The sequence below is a fragment of the Hordeum vulgare genome, chromosome 3H, assembly GCF_904849725.1.
Source record: "Hordeum vulgare subsp. vulgare chromosome 3H, MorexV3_pseudomolecules_assembly, whole genome shotgun sequence".
NCBI classification, from domain to species: Eukaryota; Viridiplantae; Streptophyta; class Magnoliopsida; order Poales; family Poaceae; genus Hordeum; species Hordeum vulgare.
Window position 1 is genome coordinate 458,296,250 of NC_058520.1, and position 8,908 is coordinate 458,305,157.

General features: G+C 43.1%; 1 pseudogene; it reads left to right on the plus strand.

Moving 5' to 3' along the window:
• Nucleotides 1-2,861: 2,861 nt before the first annotated feature.
• Nucleotides 2,862-5,048, plus strand: LOC123441856 (annotated as a pseudogene).
• Nucleotides 5,049-8,908: the final 3,860 nt, after the last annotated feature.

Below are 8,908 nucleotides of genomic sequence, written 5' to 3' on the forward strand. Positions count from 1 at the left end.
TAAAACTGTGTGGTATAGGCTAGAGTTGCACGTGGCAAAGTTGTGTCTCAAAAAGCCCTAAACCACCACTATATATAGGAGGGAGGGGGAGGGGCTAGCCTTGAGGGACAAGTCCCTCAAGGTGCGCCGGCCTCCAGGAGGAGGAGGGCTCCTCCTCCAATTTGGTTTGGGAAGGAGGAGTCCTCCTCTTCCTTCCCACCTCCCTCTTCCCTTTTTCTTTTTCTTTTCTTTTAGTATTTTCTTATGTGACGCCATAGCCCTCTTGGGATGACTCCACCAGCCCACTAAGGACTTGTGGCGCCACCCTAGGGCCTTGGTCTCACTCGGGGGGGGGGGGGGGGGTGGGCCCCTCCCGGTAAACACTCGAAACCCATTCGTCACTCCCGGTACACTTCTGGAATTGACCGAAACTTTCCGGTGACCAAATGAAACCATCCTACATATCAATCTTAGTTTTTGGACCATTCCGGAAACCCTCGTGACGTCCGTGATCTCATCCGGGACTCCAAACAACATTCAGTAACCATAAATATACTAAAACATCATCGAACCTTAAGTGTGTAGACCCTGCGGGTTCGAGAACTATGCAGACATGACCTGAGGCACTCCTCGGTCAATATCCAATAGAGGGACCCGGATGCCCATATTGGATCCTACATATTCTCCGAAGATCTTATCGGTTGAACCTCAGTGTCAAGGATTCATATAATCCCATATGTCATTCCCTTTGTCATTCGGTATGTTACTTGCCCGAGATTCGATCGTCGGTATTCGCATACCTATTTCAATCTCGTTACTGGCAAGTCTCTTTAGTCATTCCGTAATACAAGATCCTGTGACTTACACTTAGTCACATTGCTTGCAAGGCATGTGTGTGATGTTGTATTACCGAGTGGGCCCCGAGATACCTCTCCGTCACACGGAGTGAGAAATCCCAGTTTTGATCCATACTAACTCAACAAACACCTTCAGAGATACCTGTAGAACACCTTTATACTCACCCAGTTACGTTGCGACGTTTGATGCACACAAGGTATTCCTCCGGTGTCAGTGTGTTATATGATCTTATGGTCATAGGAACAAATACTTGACACACAAAAAACAATAGCAATAAAACGATACGATCAATATGTTACGTTCATAGTTTGGGTCTAGTCCATCACATGATTCTCCTAATGATGTGATCCAGTTATCAAGTAACAACACTTGCATAAAGTCAGAAAACCTTGACTATCATTGATCAACTGGCTAGCCAACTAGAGGCTTGCTAGGGACATTGTTTTGTCTATGTATCCACACATGTATCTATGTTTTCATTCAATACAATTATAGCACGGATAATAGACGATTATCTTTAAACAGGAAATATAATAATAACTATTTATCATTGCCTCTAGGGCATATTTCCAACAGTCACCCACTTGCACTAGAGTCAATAATCTAGTCCTCACATCGCCATGTGATTTACATTGTAATAAATCTAACACCCATGCAGTTCTGGTGTTGATCATGTTTTGCCCGTGGAAGAGGTTTAGTCAGCGGGTCTGCTACATTCAGATCCGTGTGCACTTTGCAAATATTCACATCCTCTCCTTCGACGTAGTCGTGGATGAGGTTAAAGCGTCGTTTGATGTGTCTGGTCTTCTTGTGAAACCTTGGTTCCTTTGCTAAGGCAATGGCACCAGTGTTGTCACAGAACAGAGTTATTGGATTTAGTGCGCTCGGCACAACTCCAAGATCCTTCATGAACTGCTTCATCCAGACACCCTCCTTTGTTGCCTCCGAGGCAGCCTTGTACTCCGCTTCACATGTAGAATGTGCTACGCCGCTTTGCTTGGAACTGCACCAGCTTACCGCACCCCTATTAAGAATAAATACGTATCCGATTTGCGACTTAGAGTCATCCGGATCGGTGTCAAAGCTTGCGTCAACGTAATCCTTTACGACGAGCTCTTCGTCACCTCCATAAACGAGAAACATTTCCTTAGTCCTTTTCAGGTACTTCAGAATATTCTTGACCGCTGTCCAGTGATCCACTCCTGGATTACTTTGAAACCTGCCTACCATACTTATGTCCAAGCTGACGTCTGGTCTAGTGCACAACATTGCATACATGATAGAACCTATGGCTGAAGCATAGGGGACGAAACTCATTTATTCTCTATCTTCTGGAGTTGCTGGGCACTGAGTCTTACTCAATTTTATACCTTGTAACACTGGCAAGAACCCTTTCTTGGACTGATCCATTTTGAACTTCTTCAAAACTTTATCAAGGTATGTGCTTTGTGAAAGTCCTGTGAGGCGTCTCGATCTATCCCTATAGATCTTAATGCCTAGAATGTAAGCAGCTTATCCTAGGTCCTTCATAGAAAAACTTTTATTCAAGTAATCCTTTACGCTCTCCAAAAACTCCACGTTGTTTCCAATCACTAATATGTCATCCACATATAATATTAGATAAAAGCACGAGAGGGCCGATCCAAATCACAATCTGAGCCGTCTAATCATCTAATCAAGGGTCTAAAAACGTTGTTAATAAAACTAACGAAATCCTCCTAATCCTCTCTCGCACCTACCCTAAAAAAAACTCCCTCGCACGTCCTCTTCGTAACCGCGCCGCACCCCGCCCGCACCTTCGCTCGGTCGCCTCCGCCCGTGCAGATCACCACCCACTGGCAGCGGTCGCCCCTCCTGCGCCGGTCGCCGCCCACAGTCGACCCGCCCGCGCCGGTCGCCGCCCGCTCGTTGTGCTCGCTTGCCCCGCCCACTCGTCGTGCTCACACCCCACTGGTCACCGCCCGCCCGCCGCACCGCGTCTCGCTCGCCCCAAGCTAGGCCTAGCTTAGCCGCTGGCGGCGGACATGGGGACGCGTGAGGTGTTCGAGGAGAAGCTCCGCAGCGGCGCGCACCTCCGTCGTGACCCAACAATCAACCCCGGCCTCGGCTCCGCGCGCTGCCCCTACTGCCTCTCCCTCCTCAACCCCACCACCAACTCCGTACGTACCCCTCAACCCCTCCTCCTCCATCCGCCCCGCGGGTTGTTCTGACTTGATGCTCATGCTTTTCTCTTGGACGGCCGCGCAGGGACAGGGCGACTGGGCCATCACCTCCGTCCTACACGATGCCACTGCCGTGGTAACGCGATTTCACCCCCTTGCTGCTTAATTTCCACGGACAGATGCATGCCCAACATCCGTAATTGTGGAGATATGATCACTAACTTGTGTGCTTACTTGTGGTGTCTGTCTGTCCTGTTGCTGCAGACTGGTTCCGGCACCGGCATGACGCATGCGCCGACGTGATGCTTAGTGCGGTGCACGGGTTTAATACAGGTTCATTGTGTGATTTTGGTCCATCGTTTAGTTGTTAGTCAATGTGCTCTGGATGAGAAATTTAATGTTTTTGGTTTTTGGAACAGGGATCCCGTTTGTCCAGAAGCATGTCAAGGGGCCCAAGTGGTTGCACTTACTTATTGGGTAAGTATTTATTTCGGTTCATTCGATACTACTATGCAAGTATCCCTTTGATTCAGCTCAAGCATCTTTTGTCAGGATAGTTTAAAACACTGATGCATCTTATTACATCTCTAAAGTTGTATTTTGTAATTGTGACGCTAGAAGATGCATGTAGTGAAGAAGGTTATGCATCATTAGTTAATCAGGAGAATGAGTGAAAGTCCGGCGCAAATTGACCCCAGTTCCTCTAGAAGTAAGTATAATTACATCAAACTCTATACGAGTAAAGGCTATTTGGTCTGTGCTAGAGGAATGATAAGTTAATCGAGAAAACTTCTTCCACTCTATAAGGATGTAGGAACACTAAAGGAAATTAATTAGCAAAACCTGTCTTTCAAGCATGGTAAAATTTTGAACATAGCTGCGTGTAGAATTCAAGAACAATATCAGGGTATTTACAATTGTCCACCATATCTGCAACTGCTACCATATTGGTCGGCTGCTGTGTAGGGATTAATCGGTGAATCGGCCATTTAAGTTAATTTATCGGTAACCCATTTATCTGGAGGTTAACTAAGGCCATATCTATATATCATATGCTATTTAGCAACATGCAATGTACCAACTGTCTAAATATGCAATCCAAGGCTACATAACAACAAGGAAAATTATTATAGTGTGTAGCTTTTCTAATTATCGCTACTCATGTCATGTTAAGAGCAAATTGTGCTGCATTCCTTGGCTCTTTTTGTTGCTTGGATAAAATGATATTTGGAAATATTGTTCAAGAATTCAAAAGGCAATTTTGTATTACAATGCATGTACCATTGGTGGAACCGGGCATGAATTCTGCCAATTTCAGTATGAAACTATTATATTTTAAAAGAATTATAAGTACAGGAAAGACAACTCTGGCATTGTTCTGTTTTTAGGGAACCTTGCACTCAAATTGGATATGATAAGTTTTTATTTCCTGTTGTTGCAAGCAACGAGGAAGATGGCCTTTGCCGAAAGATGGGTCACTTTGATCATTGGGTTGCGTCACTGAATTCAAGTCAAGTGATTTTTTACCACCGTGCGTATGCTAACAGAAGATGCCTGCTTGTTTTACTTTTGAATAACAAATAAAAAAGAATCTTTGTAGATTCATGAATAATTCAGTCCACGACCCACTATATCAAATGAACTTGGATTGACCAAAGTAACGACCCAGACCATGAGTGCACAACACAAATCTGCAAGGAGGGAAGGGATGGGGAGGATAGACGCAAGTCTTCACCGCAGGCGTCGGAAATGTCGATGGGGAAGATGACCGTGCAGCCACCTGGATGAGCTAAGAGGTCCGTCAACTCGAATCCTATTTGCAGTTTCCATTTACAACATTTTAATAAAAAATGGTTATATTGTGTGTTCTGGGAATGAATGGACTGATAGTGAACATAGAAGCATTCCATTGTTGGTGCTTGTGAGCGGCGGAAAATGCATATGAAAGCTCATTGTTGTGGGACGGTTTTAATTCTTTTCGTGTTTCCCAAGATGGGCTGGGTGTAATTGCTGTTCAATGTGGCTGTTTGATTCGGAAAGTGCAGATAGTTGTTAGATTTAAATTTTAATAGCTGTGTTGATGAGGCTGTTGGGTTGGAAAATGTGTGCATCTCTTTGATTTAATCTTTCATGGGGTCGTTGGGTTTGGAAGTGTGGCACAACTTCGAAGGCATGGTCACTGCATAGGCATAGGCACTCATTGTAGGAAACCATGCCCGTCGTGTGCGACTGCATTTGAGGAAGTTGTAAGGGGGTATGTAGAGAATCCTTAAGAGAATGTCATTATGCTGATGCTGGGTGCACGCTTCGATTTGCTCGGAGAAGCTTATGATTTTTATAACCTTTATTTCTGCTATAGGGGATTTGAAATAAGATTATGAGGTACAAGAAGAGTAGAGGGAATGTCAGAGAGGTTGAAGGGCGTGCAGGAGATTGTGTGCGGGTGCTTAGTATAAATTATTTTCTATTCTTTTTTGCTTCTAGGGAATTTATGCACGTTGTGATATTTTCTTGCAGGGGGTAGCCGGCGTGGAGAACAGTAGGTTGTGCAGGTGTGAGTGTCTTGTGCTGATCAGACTTCTCAGAACGAAGGACAATGATTGGTACATCGTTGAGCACAGGGAGAAGCACAACCACTCTCACTCACCAAATTTTGGACAGAAGTTTCATTAGCCATCCCATAAACACATTGATGTGTACACTCGTGACTTGATCAAGCAGATGAGGCAGAACAATGTCAAGCTCGCAAAAAGTGTACAACATTGTTGGGGGTTTTTCGGTTCAATGGAGAATGTGCCGTTTACGAAGAGGTCTATACAAAATCTGTGTGGAAATATCAGCTAGGAGCAGGCGGATGACGATGTGAAGAAGACAATCGAAGTGTTTGATGAATTGAGAGCCAAGGATGCACACCTTACATACCATGTGCAGGCAGAGAAAGAGCGTATTATAAATAACTTGATGTGAATGAATGACAACAGCAGTCTACAACACAGTTTCTTTGGTGCTGTACCGAACGAACCTCCGAACAGTGTCTTAAAGTGGGTGTTTGTTAATTCATGGCGGTACCACTTCTATTTTCTTTCTGTTTATTTCATTTAATCAAAATTTTGAACCGGACAAGGGAGGTTATCCCCTCCTATTTTGCATGCTGAATAACTCATGAAAGGATGATATAGCCATCAAGATTTTGCTAATTCTTACACTGAATGGATTGTTGTACATCAAGATTTTCTTCAACACTATTTGATCCATTGTTTCTAAAGGCAATGGTGAAAATGTATTCTGGTTGTCAGTTTCGAGGAGGTGTGACTTTTTTCTCAATACACAAAGCAAGGAAGTAAATAACTCCATTCTCTTATTTCTAGGTAGGATGTATAAGGTTTGACACATGCATGAAATATAAATCAAGATGGTTGCATGTTGAATGAGAGATATATGAGTTTGATTTTTTTCTAAGGTTTTAAATGCTTCTAGATTTTTTTAAACATGATTTCTTTGTAAGAGTGTTTGTCACACAAAAGTGTTATGTATTGATAACCAAGAAGAATGGGTGAAGAGGATGGAATAAGTGAATCTAACTACATTACATTTTTGACATATTAGGTGTGCATGTGCAAGTACTTAGATGATGCTAGACGGGTCCAATCGCAGCAATTAGAGCCAAATGTAAGTTAAGAGGCGGGCGGAGTGGGTACAGTAAGTGACACAAACCTTACCAAATATTGTCTAATCAAGGTAGGGGAAGGTACATAGATGATGGCAAAGCGATGGTGAGTACGATGATGATGGGGCTAAACAACCATTGTTGATCTAAAGGCACACCCGAAGGGGACGGTGGAGAGACCATCAATGTAACAGTAACTATAGTAAGACTAATCAATGTAGGGAAAGATACAAGCACAAGGACGAAGAAACAACGAGGCAACTGAATCACACGGTCACCTTTTTCCTAGAGATTTGGTCAAGGGGTGATGAACCTTTTTGTATACTGAATAAATCACAATGATAAATATATGCACTTGAAATTTAAGTATGAGCCATGTGGGTTTTATTTAAACTGTAGATATAATGTGACATTTGTCACAAGAATCATATGCTACGCGTGACATACATAACGTAAAATATAACAATATTAATGTCATTTTCTCTCCATATATATTATTGATGTGCGTGAATGACTCATACAGATTATTACTATCTTGAAAATAGAATAAGGAATTTTTTATTTTATAAATAAACTTGATGCATCTCATGATACATGCATTTGCAGGTGCACAATTACTAGTAATATTAGAAACGCCACAGAGCTCCCACTCACTTTCTTGTAAATACAAGATTCTCCAACCACTTGTTATAAACCCAAATGCTTTGATCACCTCATCAAAGCGCTTATTCCAACTCCGAGATGCTTGCACCAGTCCATAAATGGATCGCTGGAGCTTGCATACTTTGTTGGCATTATTTGGATCGACAAAACCTTCGGGTTGCATCATATACAACTCTTCCTTAAAAACCCGTTAAGGAACGCCGTTTTGACATCCATCTGCCAAATTTCATAATCGAAAAATGCAGCTATTGCTAACATGATTCAGACGGACTTAAGCATTGCTACCGGTGAGAACGTATCATCATAGTCAACTCCTTGAACTTGTGAAAAACCCTTTGCCACAAGTTGAGCTTTATAAACTGTCACATTACCGTCTGCGCCCGTTTTCTTCTTAAAGATCCATTTGTTCTGAATAGCCTTGCGGCCTTCAGGTAGTACTTCCAAAGTCCACACTTTGTTCTCGTACATGGATCCTATCTTGGACTTCATGGCCTCCAGCCATTTGTTGGAATTCGGGCCCACCATTGCTTCTTCATAATTCACAGGTTCATTGTTGTCTAACAACATAATTGATAAGATAAGATTACCGTACCACTCAGGAGCAGTACGTGATCTTGTCGACCTGCGAGGTCCGATAGGAACTTGATTAGAAATTTCATGATCATGATCATCAACTTCCTCCTCAACCGGCATCTCAATGACACGGGTTTCCCCTTGCCCTGCTCCACCATCTAGAGAGATTAGAGGTTCGACAACCTCATCAAGTTCTATCTTCCTCCCACTCAATTCTTTCGAGAGAAACTCCTTCTCAAGAAAAGCTCCGTTTTTAGCAACAAACACTTTGCCCTTGGATTTGAGATAGAAGGTGTACCCAACTGTCTCCTTTGGGTAACCTATGAAGACACACTTTTCCGCTTTGGGTTCCAGCTTTTCAGGCTGAAGCTTTTTGACATAAGCATCACATCCCCAAACTTTAAGAAACGTCAACTTTGATCTTTTGCCATACCACAGTTCGTATGGTGTCGTCTCAACGGATTTTGATGGTGACCTATTTAAAGTGAATGCAACTGCCTCTAATGCATAACCCCAAAACGATAACGGCAAATCGGTAAGAGACATCATAAATCGCACCATTTCTAACAAAGTACGATTACGACGTTCGAACACACCATTACGCTGTGGTGTTCCAGGCGATGTCAATTGTGAAACAATTCCACATTGTCTTAAGTGAGCACCAAACTCGAAACTCAGATATTCACCCCCACGACCAGACCGTAGGAACTTGATCTTCTTGTTATGATGATTTCCAACTTCATTCTGAAAATTGCTTGAACTTCTCAAACTTTCAGACTTGTGCTTCATCAAGTAGATATATCTATACCTACTCAAATCGTGAGTGAAGGTGAGAAAATAACGATATCCACCGCGTGTCTCTGCACTCATCGGACCGCACACATCGGTATGTATGATTTCCAACAAGTCACTTGCACGCTCCATTGTTCCAGAGAACAGGGTCTTAGTCATCTTGCCCATGAGGCATGGTTTGCACAGGTCAAGTGAATCAAAGTCAAGTGACTCC